Source organism: Cylas formicarius, unplaced genomic scaffold, assembly GCF_029955315.1.
Source record: "Cylas formicarius isolate icCylForm1 unplaced genomic scaffold, icCylForm1.1 PGA_scaffold_12__32_contigs__length_19106922, whole genome shotgun sequence".
Taxonomy (NCBI): Eukaryota; Metazoa; Arthropoda; class Insecta; order Coleoptera; family Brentidae; genus Cylas; species Cylas formicarius.
The window spans coordinates 17,001,395-17,020,350 of record NW_026844225.1 but is presented as its reverse complement, the minus strand read 5'-3'; the positions used below and the strand labels follow the sequence as shown (position 1 = coordinate 17,020,350).

The 18,956-nt window shown below is 36.5% G+C and overlaps 1 protein-coding gene across 1 annotated transcript in view; it reads left to right on the top strand.

Annotated features, from left to right (window-relative positions):
* Nucleotides 1-18,956, top strand: part of LOC132708726 (protein let-756) — a 73,536-nt gene that overhangs the window by 41,889 nt on the left and 12,691 nt on the right. The gene's annotated exons all lie outside the window — the stretch shown is intronic.

Sequence of the window (18,956 nt, the reverse complement as noted above, 5' to 3'; positions counted from 1 at the left end):
GCCGGCGTAAAAGAACCATTGATAATATTATAATTTCAAATTTAAAAAGTGCATAGTTGTGTCGGAATTCCACAATAAATGTAAGCTATATCTTAATAACAAAGTTATTTATAAGGAAGATTTTATGGTTTTATTAGGCAACACGCTGTAATGTCGCTCGCTCAATACTCCAAATTAAATTTATTTACTATCCGTTTTATTCACACTCGGCGAGTGGTCCCGCCTGAATTTTAATGAGCAACCATCGGATGTACGATTTTTCAAAATATTGCATAAGCGCCGACAACGAAAAAAAAAAAAAAATCGTGGAAGCTGCTCGCTTATAAGCGCGCTGCTCAAAATTTCTTAAATCAATATTTGAACGTCATAAAAAAATGTTTGTTAGATATTTACATTTAGTTCGTTTATAAGATGTATCTATTATGTACCGAGGCCATTAGCTCCATTGATTTGCACGATTAAATTGCCTTTCTTTCACAGCAATTTGTGCAATAATATACGAATGCATTTTCGAAAGTTATTTCCCAAATTCCATACGCGAAATATTTTTGAAATAGTGGTAAAGGATACCCATAAAAAATATTTAAAATAGTTAAAAAAAATATATTTCATTAGTTTACTTTTAATAAAGATTTAATTAATCTTAATTAGGAAACCATAAAAACATATTTTTGAAATTGGATAATTGATATTTTAAATTATATAATTATATTAATTAAGTAATATACAGCAGTGGAAAAAGTACGGTAACTTTTAATAGTGTGTCTTCTTAATGCTTGAAGCAAACTAAAGGTATTGTTATTGTTTTGCGCCATTCGCCATTACGTTTCGTCCTATTTAAATTGGGAAATAAAAGTAGAACAACAGAAACCGTTTAATCAACTAAAGTCTTTATGAAAGAATTTTTGTTAAATAGCCGCTTCGTATCGTATTTTTGTAATATAATTTCCCATAGAATAATAAAGCTAGCGTCAAAATTTATACTTATAATAATATTTATACTTATAATATAATTAATTTTGCAGAAATATATATGCTCATGCTCATATGATGAGACTTTTGCACGATTACAGAGAGAACCCCCAGAAGCGCGCGAATCGACAGCAAACAACGAAGGAAATCGCCAAAGACAAGTTACGATAATTACACAAATTATGTATTATAAAAACATTAATCCAGAAAGTGTACTAAGTGGATATAATTTCTTAGACCTTGCTTGGGAATAAGGAATGCCTTTTTTCATCGAAGAACGGCTCACCTTCGCTGGTTCACTTATTTTGTTTACAATGTTTCTCGTTTTTATTGCTGATTCCGTAGCTACGCGGTATAAATGTCACCTACGTTTCAGCTTTCGTTATTTCGCGAATATTAAGCAAGCCTACTTTTAAAATTAATTAATTATAATTTAAAATAAATGGTCCCGCCATAGGGTTTTAAAGGTTCGGCGCCACCAATAGAAAACAGAAATAAGATGTATGTTCAATAAATCAATTGTCACTGTGACAATTTAAATGTGTCGGTGCTTCAGTGGGGAAATAGCTGTGCGTATCTACATACTGTAGGTCTTATATTTGAATTATGACTGGATTTACTCGAATGTCTGTCTACGTTAAGAATTATTATTTTGAGAAAATTTATGTTCGAATTTTAAGTCGATTAGAACACGGGATTATCCTAAGTACCAAGCTTTCATTTCACACAGATTCAAGTGCGAAGTGAACAGTCATTCACACAATCGTTCACTGGAAAGCTATTAAATATTCAACCACTTCCTTTCTATTACCCCAATTTTTTCTAAATATTAAAAGACGTGGTATAAATTAATCAACACTCTATATTCATTATTCTAATATCAACCACATTTCAGCGAGTTTTTCCAGTGGCAAAAAAATCAGGAAGCGATAGGTAATGATATCACATGGCGACGTACTTGCCGTAAACTACGTTATTTATTACTTATCTTTTCATGTTTTTTTTTTTCACGCAGGTGTCAAAACTAAAATTCGAGCCTCTCCCATGTGGTAACTATTAGCCCAAAATGGAAGGCGAGCCGATCCCGTTTTTTTCTCTTTTCGACTTTAAAAATCGGTTCGTGAGAGCGCTAGTGATAAAAGTGTTAATTGCCCACTTTGTCGTAAAATGGTAGTATAAATTTTAAAGAAAATAGCGCTTCTGCTTTGCCTTTAACCGAATTAATCACCCAGTGTTTATTTAAGGGCGCCTTCAACCTCGTCTCTAGAGAAAAATAATATATACTTCGCGGATAATCAGTTTCACAAGGACAATTGTCTGCTGCAGAGAATGAATGTGTAAAGACCACTAGAGAAAGAGTCTCGTCAGTCTATTTTTATTGTGAATAAAAATTGCGATGTAGAGAGAAGCTCACCTTCGGGTATTGTTAGTTGGCGAAATTGTGTGCTCATTCAAATCAAAAGTATTTTAACTGCTACATGATATTTCGACATGTCGAGAAGTTGCCGATTATCGCAAGCAATGGCAATGAAAACTGTACACATTATTTCTCAAATTGTTGGCATTACAATGTGGGCAGTGAATCACCTGCTTGAAATAAGGGGAATTCGTTTCAATCAACTCACTTTTCTTTTAACTATATAAGTGATAAGCTAAAAAAAATGACAGTTCATTTCGGCGTAGTCTGATTTGCTCTAGAATTGAAAATTCTTACGTTGCCATGTATGTTTATTCTCCAAATTTTAGTTGAAATCCACTCAAATTTGTCCGTTTTTCCGACTCATGCTGGATATCACAGATACATGACGCGAACAGCTGACAATATCATAACATTAAGATCGAGGTTGTGTACTACACAAAAAAATTAACTTAATCTAGATTTGTATAATATTTTTGCAAACACTCTTTTTCGGTCCAAAAATATTGATGTTTCCTTGTTTAATTGCATAGTGTGTTTTGAGTTTTAGTATTTTAGACACGTGCATATGCATATATATATATATATATATATATATATATATATATATATATATATATATATATATATATATATATATATATATATATATATATATATATATATAGATATAATTTATTTTTACCTGGTTTAATAATCGAATCCGATAAAATTAATTTATAGAATATTAACGATATACAATAATAATATATTTAAAATTATTTATTTTACAAGCACGACAGTTCTTGAAATTTCAAGTAATATAAAGGTAAATTTAGGTTTAAAGTTTTGCAGTTTCCTTGAGCTTTATAGTTCCTATTTTTGTAGAAATAAACATATCAAAAAGAAACCCAATCTCCATGGAAATGCAGCAAATGGTATTAAACGCATTTTTTTCGGGAAACTCAAAGATTGCTATTTCCAAGCAAAAATACAGTTTTTCGGGAATAATTTGAGTGTTTCAGTAAGATAATGATCCGAAACCTTCATCTCGTCTTGTTCAGGAGTGGTCCCAGGAAAATAATGTACAAGTTCTTTGGAAAGAATTACCATATAAACAGTATTTAATTGATAAAATTAACGAAGTTTGAACGAATACGTCGATTATTGCTATCCAAGAAGTTATGGCCAATAAAATGTATCGAAATAAGTTATTACATAATACTAAGCTATTTGACATTTGAAGACACTTTTATTATACCTATTATGCTATGCTACTAAGACTCTTTAAACTGCATGATTATTGATTTCGACAGTCATTCGTTCAATTTTCGATTTTTAACCAATTAACTTCATAGTAAAAATTGCTTCAGTTGGGTCGCCTCAGCACATTAACCAAAACGGAAAATTATTTCATGCCTTTTTATGGGTGACCGGCATTTCCAATCAAATCCAATCATTTTTCTGGTACATGTCTTCACTAAATTTCCGTGTATAACTTTTTCCTCTACTTACAACAGTTTTTTCTACTTTTGTTTTTAATGCTAACTTTTCCTTGCCACATTAACTATCTTAAAGACTATCTTCATGGCTCACACTGAATATTATGACGATGCATAGATGATAAAAGAAAATATTTTATCATTGTTGTGTCGAAATCGCCATCACAATGGCATCTCTTCTTCTGCAAGTGGTGCATTTTCAAATATTTTTTCCAATATCTCTTTTTATTGAAATCGGCCTCAGAACGAGATATATCCCTCCTGTCATATTGTCTACTATCATCATTCCAAAGAATCCTAAGCCCTTTTTCTTTTGTCCACTACAGATCAGCTTTGGCAAAATTTTCTGTCTGAAATCAGATGAAACGCAACGGCGACTGGACATGATAAATAACTATTTTTATACGATACTTGCACTGTAGAATCAACACTGATTATAAAAAGTTTCGATAAACAGTTCCAACCAATAATAACAAAAGCTTTTACTTCAAGGTTATTTAATTATGATTTGGTTCTGAATTTTTTATTAGCTCTGATCGAAATGAATATTAAAACCTATTTTCTGGGGCTGCTATCGCCAAAACTAAAAAAGATATTTCGAAAGCGATTCTCGAGTATTTTAATCAGCTTTATCTTTCAAATTTTTGAAGAGCGTTAGCCCTGCTGGCCTAAAACTAAAATTGGAGGCGCATTTGAATGATTTATCCTAGTTGTGAGGAGTCCTTTTCGTTGGCCATAATTTAATACGTTACTGTTGGAAAAAAAATCACCAATGATGGCACGCTAATAAATCAGCGATGTGCTAGTAAATCATCCTAGTTTAGAAGTCGACCTGTTATTAAATTTGTGCATAAAAATGCAAAATAGGTGGACCTGGAGGCAGTTTGTCGGCGCCGAGATCGCGTCGTAATACGATTTCCACTTGTTACGGGGTAAAGAAATTGCGTTTCGGAATACCATTTGTTGGAATATTTATATTATTACGTCATATCCGACAAGACCCCGTAACAAAGAGGCGCCGCCTTGTTTTTTTTGCCGATCGTAAAATGTATCGGCGTCTCAGGCAAAAAGGACAGGGTGGGCAAGCTGCGGTGAGGAGATAATTAGGGTATTATTATGCGATGTTTTTGGGGGTTTACGATGAGTTAGTGAAGACGTAGTTGTCGAACGGAGAGGATTAAACTCGATTCTGCTTCATTACGTGGTTTTATTTTTGATGATCCTTACAAAGCAGCGGTGGGATTTTACTAAAATCACTTACAATCGTTTTTTTTTTTTCTCTTCTCGGACAAGTTAAAATTATTGTACGTCATGGGAAGATTTAAATCGAAAACAGTTACAAGTGAAAAGCGTAATAAACGGAAAGAACGTTCATCCTCGTCTTCGGGAAGTGATAGTGACAGTTCGAATTCGAGTTATAGCTCTTCCGATAATAGCTCGAGGAGAAAACGGACAATAAAACGTTTGAGAAAAGAATTAAATGATTTAAAAAGGCGTAAGCCGGTCTTTCGCGCGGGAGACGAACTTTTAGTGCCAAAATTTGACCCAAGTCGGGATGACGTGATGGTGGATAATTGGTTGAGTAAAGTGGATAGTTTGGCAGAACGTTATCAGTGGGACGATGATACTATTCTTCGAATAATTTCCGGACGATTACGAGGTAATGCTCGTCAATGGTACGACGAGAACGTGGAGTATGACTCAAGCTGGATTGAAATTAAAACATCAATGAGCCTCTATTTCCGTAAGTCTGTTCCATTTTCCAAGTTACTAAAGGACGCTGCTAATTACGAAACTAAGCCGGGACAAAACCTAGGAGATTATTGTTTTAAAAAAATGTCTAAATTAAGGGCACTTAACATAAATATACCTGACGTTTATTTGATTGACGCAGTAATCGGCGGTATTAAAGACGATAATATATCGCGAACTGTTAGAGCCGCACAGCATGAGAATGCCAATGCACTTTATGCGTATCTAAACACCGTGGGTAACATGCCTACGGAAATTTGTAGTTTTCGTCAGAATAATACTAAATTCAAACGTCTGCCTTGGACTGGCTTCAATCGAGGAAATTCGAATAATAAAGAATTTTCTAGAAAATCTGAGTCCCGCCCAACGTGTTACAATTGTGGTATTCCGGGTCACATTTCAGTTAACTGCAAAAAACCACGTCTTGAATGTAATAATTGCAAAAAACTAGGTCACACTAAAGAAAAGTGTCCCTTTTTACAAAAGGAAATACAGCACGTTAATCTGTTAGCAAAGGAAAAGTTTCCTAATATATTCTTACAGCCCGCCCGAATTTTTGGCAAAAAAATAAAATGTTTAATAGATTCGGGCAGTTCAAATACGCTAATAAAGGAGTCCCTCGTTAAGAGATTTGGATTGCAACGTATTGATTCGGAGAGTATGACTTTGTGTAGTTTTATGGGCACTTCTTTAGATAGTAGGTCCCTTTGTAAAATAACCGCTACTATACAAGGGGTTTCGGCACAAGTAAGTGCCATAATTCTTCCGGACAAATACCTTAAATATGATTTATTAGTTGGTCGGGATTTTATTAACCAAGAACATGTAATCATGATTAAACGTGACGATCGATTAGTTTTATACAGCTTATTCCCCATTACAAGTGTGTCTGTGAGTTTGGTTGAGGTTTATGACACTATGGATTTAAATAGTGTAAATTTGGGCCCTATTTCAGAGGCTGATAAAGTAAAATGTATTTCCTTATTGCATAGTTTTTCGGATTGCATTTCATCTTCCATGGAAAATTTAGGAAATACGAATACGGTAGAGATGGAGATAAAATGTATAGTCGACACACCGGTTGTACGTTATCCTTATCGTATGCCTGAGGTTGAAAGGGGTATTCTCCGAAATATGATTCAAGAACTTTTGGATAATGAAGTCATCCGCGAATCCAATTCTCCGTACTCCAGCCCGATTACACTTGTTAAAAAAAAGGATGGAGGCTATAGAATGTGCGTTGATTTTAGACATCTCAATGCAGTAACCATTAAAAACCGTGGTGTATTGCCACATATCGAAGACCAAATCGACAAATTAGGAGGATTTAAGTATTTCACCAGTTTAGATTTAGCATCCGGTTTTTATCAAGTTCGCATGGCTGCTAATTCCATTGAAAAGACTGCATTTGTAACACCCGATGGCCATTACGAATTTTTAAGGATGCCCTTTGGGTTAGCAAATGCGCCTTCAGTTTTTCAATCATTAATAAACAAGGTTCTGGGACCGTTAAAAGATGAATTTGCCTTCCCCTATATAGATGACATTATAATTCCTTCATTGACGGTTGCGGAGGGACTAGAACGCTTAAAAAAGGTGTTAATCCAACTTCGTGCACATAACCTTACTTTAAAAATCAGTAAGTGCGTATTTCTTGCAACTACTATAGAATATCTTGGGAGAGAAATCAGTGCAGAAGGAGTGAGGCCAGGTAAGAAGAAAATTCAAGCGGTATTGGATATGAATTATCCTTCCAACGTTAAGCAAGTGCGTCAATTTCTTGGATTAGCAAGTTATTTTCGAAAATTTGTCAAGAACTTCTCCATGATTGTCGAGCCTCTAACAAAATTAACTCGCAAAAGTGCGAATTGGATATGGAGCGCACCACAAAAAGAAGCATTTCACCAAATTCAACAAAAGCTTATATCTTGTCCAATTCTTGCAATATATAACCCTAAATTAGAAACCGAACTTCACACAGACGCATGTTCCATCGGTGTCGGGGCAATATTGCTTCAATATGATGCTGAGGGTAATACACATGTTGTCTCTTATTTTAGCAAAAAAACAACAAGCGACCAAAGGCAGTACCACTCATACGAACTCGAGACTATGGCTGTAGTTTATGCCTTAAAATATTTTCGGGTTTATTTATTGGGGATAAACTTTAAAGTGGTTACGGATTGTAATGCCTTGCGAACGACCTTATCAAAGAAGGATTTGATCCCGCGCATTGGAAGATGGTGGCTGGAAATTCAAGAATATACCTTCGAAATTGAGTACAGGGCCGGCAAAAAGATGACGCATGTTGACGCTCTTAGCAGAAACCCTATATCGAACAATAATTTTAAAGTTGAAGTTTTTCATATAGACTTGACAGAAGCTGACTGGATTACCGCCGCACAAATGCAAGATGAACAGATTTGTAGAATCCGAAACATTTTAGCCGATAAAATAAAAAATAGCGATACAAAGTTTTACTTTGAGCAGTATGAGTTAAGGAATAACAAATTATACAAAAAATTAGGAAATGGAACCAAAGCATGGGTTGTTCCACGAGCAGCACGTATGCAAATTTGTCGTTTGTGTCACGATGATTCTGGGCATCTTGGTGTAGAAAAAGTGTTACAAAGAATTTGTGAAAACTATTGGTTCGCAAAAATGAGGAAATTCGTAACGAAATATGTTAACGCATGTCTAAGTTGTATGTATTACAAACAGTCGTTTTCTAAACGAGAATGTAAATTGAACCCTATTGAGAAACATCCGATTCCTTTTCATACATTACATGTAGATCATGTTGGGCCGTTTATGACAAGCAAAAAGAAGAATAAGTATATTTTTGTAATTGTTGACGCATTTACTAAATTCACTGTAATCGAACCAGTACATAATCAAAAAAGTAAATACGTTATTAGGGTTTTAACCGACCTAATATATCTATTTGGAGTACCTAGCAGAATTATAAGCGATAGAGGGACAGCTTTTACATCTCGAACTTTTAGAACATTTTGTAATACTTATGGGATTAAGCACGTTTTAAATGCCGTTGCCTCGCCCAGAAGTAATGGCCAATGTGAGCGATATAACAAAACCATTGTGAGTGCGCTATCAACAACAGCTGCAGGCAAGGATGAAAGAGATTGGGACAAATATATAAAACAAGTGCAAAGCGCACTTAATACAAGTTTTAATAAGGGTATTAATTCGACCCCCATGAAGGCGCTTATTGGCTATAATTCAAAACATGCGGCAGAGGCAATAATTCTGAATGAAATCCAAGACGAAATCGATAGGCTAGACCTGGAAGAGCTTAGGTGTAAAATTTCGGATCACATATCGAGGGACCAGAAAAAACAAAAAGAACGCTATGATAAAACACGACGAGATGCCAAAAGGTACAACGACGGTGACCTAGTTAGAGTATTAATAACGAGTATACCTACTACGGGTGCCAGTCATAAGCTTCATCCGAAATACAAAGGCCCTTTTCGCATCACAAAAGTACTATTTAATGACAGATACGAAGTTGAAGACTTACGAGAGGGGTTCAAACGTAGACGAACTGTTGTAGCCGCAGACCATGTTAAAAAGTGGATTAGTATACAAAACGAAGAGGATTAATGGCAAACGTGCCTATGAGCGAACGTCGCTCGTGTTTTGTATTTTGGCAAACGTGCCTATGAGCGAACGTCGCTCGTGTTTTGTATTTTGGCAAACGTGCCTATGAGCGAACGTCGCTCGTGTTTTGTATTTTGGCAAACGTGCCTATGAGCGAACGTCGCTCGTGTTTTGTATTTTGGCAAACGTGCCTATGAGCGAACGTCGCTCGTGCTTTGTATTTTGGCAAACGTGCCTATGAGCGAACGTCGCTCGTGTTTTGTATTTTGGCAAACGTGCCTGTAAGGATCATCAAAAATAAAACCACGTAATGAAGCAGAATCGAGTTTAATCCTCTCCGTTCGACAACTACGTCTTCACTAACTCATCGTAAACCCCCAAAAACATCGCATAATAATACCCTAATTATCTCCTCACCGCAGCTTGCCCACCCTGTCCTTTTTGCCTGAGACGCCGATACATTTTACGATCGGCAAAAAAAACAAGGCGGCGCCTCTTTGTTACGGGGTCTTGTCGGATATGACGTAATAATATAAATATTCCAACACTCGGCCATCCTGACTATTGGTCTGTCCTCAGACCTAATGGTGAAATTTAAACGTAACTTAAATCTTTCAAAACTACAATAATTTGACTATTCTAGCTTGGTTCCTAGTCTTACGTAATAAAAAAAACATAATCAATTAGTAGGGTATCTTAAACATAAGCGATATTCCTTTATAAACAATAAAATAAGCAACATTTGCTTATAGGCAACGTTTGCCAAACTACAAAACACGAGCGACGTTCGCTCATAGGCACGTTTGCCAAAATACAAAACACGAGCGACGTTCGCTCATAGGCACGTTTGCCAAAATACAAAGCACGAGCGACGTTCGCTCATAGGCACGTTTGCCAAAATACAAAACACGAGCGACGTTCGCTCATAGGCACGTTTGCCAAAATACAAAACACGAGCGACGTTCGCTCATAGGCACGTTTGCCAAAATACAAAACACGAGCGACGTTCGCTCATAGGCACGTTTGCCAAAATACAAAACACGAGCGACGTTCGCTCATAGGCACGTTTGCCAAAATACAAAACACGAGCGACGTTCGCTCATAGGCACGTTTGCCAAAATACAAAACACGAGCGACGTTCGCTCATAGGCACGTTTGCCAAAATACAAAACACGAGCGACGTTCGCTCATAGGCACGTTTGCCAAAATACAAAACACGAGCGACGTTCGCTCATAGGCACGTTTGCCAAAATACAAAACACGAGCGACGTTCGCTCATAGGCACGTTTGCCAAAATACAAAACACGAGCGACGTTCGCTCATAGGCACGTTTGCCAAAATACAAAACACGAGCGACGTTCGCTCATAGGCACGTTTGCCAAAATACAAAACACGAGCGACGTTCGCTCATAGGCACGTTTGCCAAAATACAAAACACGAGCGACGTTCGCTCATAGGCACGTTTGCCAAAATACAAAACACGAGCGACGTTCGCTCATAGGCACGTTTGCCAAAATACAAAACACGAGCGACGTTCGCTCATAGGCACGTTTGCCATTAATCCTCTTCGTTTTGTATACTAATCCACTTTTTAACATGGTCTGCGGCTACAACAGTTCGTCTACGTTTGAACCCCTCTCGTAAGTCTTCAACTTCGTATCTGTCATTAAATAGTACTTTTGTGATGCGAAAAGGGCCTTTGTATTTCGGATGAAGCTTATGACTGGCACCCGTAGTAGGTATACTCGTTATTAATACTCTAACTAGGTCACCGTCGTTGTACCTTTTGGCATCTCGTCGTGTTTTATCATAGCGTTCTTTTTGTTTTTTCTGGTCCCTCGATATGTGATCCGAAATTTTACACCTAAGCTCTTCCAGGTCTAGCCTATCGATTTCGTCTTGGATTTCATTCAGAATTATTGCCTCTGCCGCATGTTTTGAATTATAGCCAATAAGCGCCTTCATGGGGGTCGAATTAATACCCTTATTAAAACTTGTATTAAGTGCGCTTTGCACTTGTTTTATATATTTGTCCCAATCTCTTTCATCCTTGCCTGCAGCTGTTGTTGATAGCGCACTCACAATGGTTTTGTTATATCGCTCACATTGGCCATTACTTCTGGGCGAGGCAACGGCATTTAAAACGTGCTTAATCCCATAAGTATTACAAAATGTTCTAAAAGTTCGAGATGTAAAAGCTGTCCCTCTATCGCTTATAATTCTGCTAGGTACTCCAAATAGATATATTAGGTCGGTTAAAACCCTAATAACGTATTTACTTTTTTGATTATGTACTGGTTCGATTACAGTGAATTTAGTAAATGCGTCAACAATTACAAAAATATACTTATTCTTCTTTTTGCTTGTCATAAACGGCCCAACATGATCTACATGTAATGTATGAAAAGGAATCGGATGTTTCTCAATAGGGTTCAATTTACATTCTCGTTTAGAAAACGACTGTTTGTAATACATACAACTTAGACATGCGTTAACATATTTCGTTACGAATTTCCTCATTTTTGCGAACCAATAGTTTTCACAAATTCTTTGTAACACTTTTTCTACACCAAGATGCCCAGAATCATCGTGACACAAACGACAAATTTGCATACGTGCTGCTCGTGGAACAACCCATGCTTTGGTTCCATTTCCTAATTTTTTGTATAATTTGTTATTCCTTAACTCATACTGCTCAAAGTAAAACTTTGTATCGCTATTTTTTATTTTATCGGCTAAAATGTTTCGGATTCTACAAATCTGTTCATCTTGCATTTGTGCGGCGGTAATCCAGTCAGCTTCTGTCAAGTCTATATGAAAAACTTCAACTTTAAAATTATTGTTCGATATAGGGTTTCTGCTAAGAGCGTCAACATGCGTCATCTTTTTGCCGGCCCTGTACTCAATTTCGAAGGTATATTCTTGAATTTCCAGCCACCATCTTCCAATGCGCGGGATCAAATCCTTCTTTGATAAGGTCGTTCGCAAGGCATTACAATCCGTAACCACTTTAAAGTTTATCCCCAATAAATAAACCCGAAAATATTTTAAGGCATAAACTACAGCCATAGTCTCGAGTTCGTATGAGTGGTACTGCCTTTGGTCGCTTGTTGTTTTTTTGCTAAAATAAGAGACAACATGTGTATTACCCTCAGCATCATATTGAAGCAATATTGCCCCGACACCGATGGAACATGCGTCTGTGTGAAGTTCGGTTTCTAATTTAGGGTTATATATTGCAAGAATTGGACAAGATATAAGCTTTTGTTGAATTTGGTGAAATGCTTCTTTTTGTGGTGCGCTCCATATCCAATTCGCACTTTTGCGAGTTAATTTTGTTAGAGGCTCGACAATCATGGAGAAGTTCTTGACAAATTTTCGAAAATAACTTGCTAATCCAAGAAATTGACGCACTTGCTTAACGTTGGAAGGATAATTCATATCCAATACCGCTTGAATTTTCTTCTTACCTGGCCTCACTCCTTCTGCACTGATTTCTCTCCCAAGATATTCTATAGTAGTTGCAAGAAATACGCACTTACTGATTTTTAAAGTAAGGTTATGTGCACGAAGTTGGATTAACACCTTTTTTAAGCGTTCTAGTCCCTCCGCAACCGTCAATGAAGGAATTATAATGTCATCTATATAGGGGAAGGCAAATTCATCTTTTAACGGTCCCAGAACCTTGTTTATTAATGATTGAAAAACTGAAGGCGCATTTGCTAACCCAAAGGGCATCCTTAAAAATTCGTAATGGCCATCGGGTGTTACAAATGCAGTCTTTTCAATGGAATTAGCAGCCATGCGAACTTGATAAAAACCGGATGCTAAATCTAAACTGGTGAAATACTTAAATCCTCCTAATTTGTCGATTTGGTCTTCGATATGTGGCAATACACCACGGTTTTTAATGGTTACTGCATTGAGATGTCTAAAATCAACGCACATTCTATAGCCTCCATCCTTTTTTTTAACAAGTGTAATCGGGCTGGAGTACGGAGAATTGGATTCGCGGATGACTTCATTATCCAAAAGTTCTTGAATCATATTTCGGAGAATACCCCTTTCAACCTCAGGCATACGATAAGGATAACGTACAACCGGTGTGTCGACTATACATTTTATCTCCATCTCTACCGTATTCGTATTTCCTAAATTTTCCATGGAAGATGAAATGCAATCCGAAAAACTATGCAATAAGGAAATACATTTTACTTTATCAGCCTCTGAAATAGGGCCCAAATTTACACTATTTAAATCCATAGTGTCATAAACCTCAACCAAACTCACAGACACACTTGTAATGGGGAATAAGCTGTATAAAACTAATCGATCGTCACGTTTAATCATGATTACATGTTCTTGGTTAATAAAATCCCGACCAACTAATAAATCATATTTAAGGTATTTGTCCGGAAGAATTATGGCACTTACTTGTGCCGAAACCCCTTGTATAGTAGCGGTTATTTTACAAAGGGACCTACTATCTAAAGAAGTGCCCATAAAACTACACAAAGTCATACTCTCCGAATCAATACGTTGCAATCCAAATCTCTTAACGAGGGACTCCTTTATTAGCGTATTTGAACTGCCCGAATCTATTAAACATTTTATTTTTTTGCCAAAAATTCGGGCGGGCTGTAAGAATATATTAGGAAACTTTTCCTTTGCTAACAGATTAACGTGCTGTATTTCCTTTTGTAAAAAGGGACACTTTTCTTTAGTGTGACCTAGTTTTTTGCAATTATTACATTCAAGACGTGGTTTTTTGCAGTTAACTGAAATGTGACCCGGAATACCACAATTGTAACACGTTGGGCGGGACTCAGATTTTCTAGAAAATTCTTTATTATTCGAATTTCCTCGATTGAAGCCAGTCCAAGGCAGACGTTTGAATTTAGTATTATTCTGACGAAAACTACAAATTTCCGTAGGCATGTTACCCACGGTGTTTAGATACGCATAAAGTGCATTGGCATTCTCATGCTGTGCGGCTCTAACAGTTCGCGATATATTATCGTCTTTAATACCGCCGATTACTGCGTCAATCAAATAAACGTCAGGTATATTTATGTTAAGTGCCCTTAATTTAGACATTTTTTTAAAACAATAATCTCCTAGGTTTTGTCCCGGCTTAGTTTCGTAATTAGCAGCGTCCTTTAGTAACTTGGAAAATGGAACAGACTTACGGAAATAGAGGCTCATTGATGTTTTAATTTCAATCCAGCTTGAGTCATACTCCACGTTCTCGTCGTACCATTGACGAGCATTACCTCGTAATCGTCCGGAAATTATTCGAAGAATAGTATCATCGTCCCACTGATAACGTTCTGCCAAACTATCCACTTTACTCAACCAATTATCCACCATCACGTCATCCCGACTTGGGTCAAATTTTGGCACTAAAAGTTCGTCTCCCGCGCGAAAGACCGGCTTACGCCTTTTTAAATCATTTAATTCTTTTCTCAAACGTTTTATTGTCCGTTTTCTCCTCGAGCTATTATCGGAAGAGCTATAACTCGAATTCGAACTGTCACTATCACTTCCCGAAGACGAGGATGAACGTTCTTTCCGTTTATTACGCTTTTCACTTGTAACTGTTTTCGATTTAAATCTTCCCATGACGTACAATAATTTTAACTTGTCCGAGAAGAGAAAAAAAAAAACGATTGTAAGTGATTTTAGTAAAATCCCACCGCTGCTTTGTAAGGATCATCAAAAATAAAACCACGTAATGAAGCAGAATCGAGTTTAATCCTCTCCGTTCGACAACTACGTCTTCACTAACTCATCGTAAACCCCCAAAAACATCGCATAATAATACCCTAATTATCTCCTCACCGCAGCTTGCCCACCCTGTCCTTTTTGCCTGAGACGCCGATACATTTTACGATCGGCAAAAAAAACAAGGCGGCGCCTCTTTGTTACGGGGTCTTGTCGGATATGACGTAATAATATAAATATTCCAACATGCCTATGAGCGAACGTCGCTCGTGTTTTGTAGTTTGGCAAACGTTGCCTATAAGCAAATGTTGCTTATTTTATTGTTTATAAAGGAATATCGCTTATGTTTAAGATACCCTACTAATTGATTATGTTTTTTTTATTACGTAAGACTAGGAACCAAGCTAGAATAGTCAAATTATTGTAGTTTTGAAAGATTTAAGTTACGTTTAAATTTCACCATTAGGTCTGAGGACAGACCAATAGTCAGGATGGCCGAGTGTTGGAATATTTATATTATTACGTCATATCCGACAAGACCCCGTAACAAAGAGGCGCCGCCTTGTTTTTTTTGCCGATCGTAAAATGTATCGGCGTCTCAGGCAAAAAGGACAGGGTGGGCAAGCTGCGGTGAGGAGATAATTAGGGTATTATTATGCGATGTTTTTGGGGGTTTACGATGAGTTAGTGAAGACGTAGTTGTCGAACGGAGAGGATTAAACTCGATTCTGCTTCATTACGTGGTTTTATTTTTGATGATCCTTACACATTAGCCGACAAAACGACCCTGTACGTTATTTAAACGGTCTAGTAGGTATATTAGCATTCCTCAAATATCCGACATTTAATAGCCAGATTTCTACATGTGAGAGTAGCCGCGCGCGTGTGTGTGGCGACGAGGGATTTAAATAGAAAAACGTTTAGACGTAATCACCTACAATACCGCCCGAACGCTTTGTATATGTTCGTAATTGTTACGGTTACTTAGCTACGTAACGCCCGTAACGGCTATAGAACGCGTCAAGTTCACGGTTAAGCTGGCGAACAATTACAGTAAATTAGGTGAAGCTGACGAAATGTTCATTAAATTCGCTTAATCCAACAGAAACGAGAGAATGACATTTACAATGTCATTGGCGTATAAATCGATATAATTCAACCCGAAAAAATACTTCATATGCAAAACGATCTCGTATATGATAATTCGGAATTCTTTGAGGATGACGACGTGCAAACTGATAAGAGCAATATGCCGATCTGATTTTTTCCGCACGTGACGTAGCGGAGATCACAAACGAATGTATTTTAATGCCCGCCTTGTATGCAAATCACTAGGAAACGTCGACATGATCGCTTAATACATAAAATAATCGAATGTCACCTATCTCGTTTTATTAGAACGCGATCTTGCTTACGCGAAAGAAGGTTAAAACCAATTTAAAATTTGTAAACAAAACACCCGCGTTCCGCCCATTTTTCCTAACCGTTTCGAATTAAATCATCTCATTTTGATGATCTATGGACAATCAATAAAAGCCGTACCTAAGAAATGCCTTTGAGGCCGTTAAATTTTTAAATGAACCGCCGAACCGCGTAGAAAAAAGAACCAAATATTTTATCCACTTTAAATGCCTTTTAATTGTTGTGTTGAAAAATATTACTATATATTATCTTTTAAAGATGACAAGATATAACCGCGTTTGTGTGAACCACAAAGCCGAAATCCCATGTCCTATACGGTTGTTCGTTACAACATTATTATCCCAGAGAAAAAGGTCCTCGTACCTATACGGGCTGATCTAAGTTAAGTGTTCATCATCGGAACTTTGTTATGAGTAGAGATAGAAACTCGGTTAAATTAGCAAACTAGTAGTATTTTTCTTTTCGCTGATTACGATGTAGGATGTAGGAAAAATGAAAATGTACTCTTTTTAAATGTAACAACCTGTATATTATTTAATCTGACTTTCGTAAATCACCAACAGAACAAATAACCGATTTATCGGCACATTTCTCTTTTAGAATGGATAGCTTTGAGTAGCTGCGAAATAAAACTCCATTTTCCTTTCATTTCTTTTATTTGAGAGTAATAAACAATAAGAATAACATCAATATCCACGTCTTCATTTACTACAAAAAAAAATGTCTCTTTATAGCAAAAACGCTTTCATTATTTTTAAAGTTTCGGTGAAGTCGCAGAATAAATTATTTAAAGAAGGCTGTGCAAATAATGAGAGCCCTGCCAAATAGAAAACTAGTTGTCAAAATATTAGTTTTAGTGTTTTAATTATTAGTATTGTTATATCAATTGTTGTCAATTATTTAAATTAATTTAGAAGAGAGAACTTTTTTATCATTAATATGTCAAATTTTGCCGCCAAAGGAAATAATTTCAGTATATTTTTTGGACTGACGAATCAAAATTGTCAAATTCTGGAATTCATAATCCAAAAAATCGTCGTTATTGGTCCAGAGAAAATTTATTGCTGGTACATCAACGTACAGCCACAAGTCCGTTTCAGCTTTAACATTTGGTGAAGTATAATTGGTTCTCGCATTGTTGGTCCGTATTTTTACGATGACACGCTGACCGGTGAGCAGTACATTGCAATTATTATTGAAATTCGGGTGAGGTTGACCTCATAAGTAGGCAGAATCTCCATTTCCAACAAGATGGCGCCCCAGCTCCTAACTTCAACAATAAAATGATCGCTACAAATCGTTTCCTTGGCCTCCTAATTCACCAGATATAACCCCACTTGATGTCTACCTATTTAAAGTTAACGTTTTAAAGGCTGCAATAAGAGAAAAAATAAACCATATAGATTGGTGGAGCAATACTAATAGAACAACTCAAAAATGTTCTGTTTTAGTTTTTTTTCTATTTTTTTATTTCCATGTTTCTTACGCTCAAATAATAAATATAACAATAAAAGAAAAATGTAGTTTTCTTTCCCAACCACTCGGTCTCCCACTCTCTCGGTAGACTAAAAGAGAAATAAATGTTATTTTCAATTTTAGCCTAACATCGCATATAACCTTTTTTGTTCTGTTGGTGATCTACGAATGTTCGAGTCAAAAATATACAGGGTATTCCATTTAAAAGAGTACATTTTCCTCATTTTTTCCTAATCGTTGTTTTTCTCTTTTCACCATCGTGATCAGTGGTAAAAATGCTACTAGTTTGCTAATTTAACCGACTTTGTATCTCTGCTCATAACAAAATAACTTTATTTAGATCTGCCTGTATACCGCTAGAAATTTCCGAATCGAATTCATAAAAACGATCTACTTGAGCCCCGTTTTTGAAAAAACGACATCGCCTATAATTAATTAATTTTTTTCATCAGACGTTAAGCGTCATCGATGTCGGTGAAAGCAACAAACTTATATCCTAATTGACCCGCTCTGCTCGGAAAATGCGATCTTGACGCTCATAAAGTATAACAAAACGGGAATATTAAGCGCAGGAAAGAGCACTTAACGAAATTTATAACGCGTCAACTGTTGTACGCACCGTTCAATTACGTAAATTGAATTGAAATGTTGTAAATTAAACGTGATTTAATATAACATTGTGTACGAAAATCGCGGCGCTGGACCGAACGAAACTTATTTTCAGTTGCTGGCATTAGAATCTATCATAGACTGACATTTCGATCCTTATAATCTGAAAGCTATTTGATTGGCAGCCAACGCGGAAATAGCGGCTACATTTTTTACCAAACCAAATTGTGCCTACAATTGAATGTATACCACCCCGAGAATATGAACCCGAATGCTATTATTATCACTCTAATTAAGGTTTGTTTATATGGGTCATTAGTTGGAGGTTGGAGACCCGCAGGGATACATATCGGGGTCAGCACTATTCCGCCACGAACGCTTCCACCTCGTTGCACAAAAACCTTTTTCCGACCAAGTGCAATTCAATTTCATTAAATCACAGATATCTATTTTCAATTTCATCCAGACCGGATGATATACTA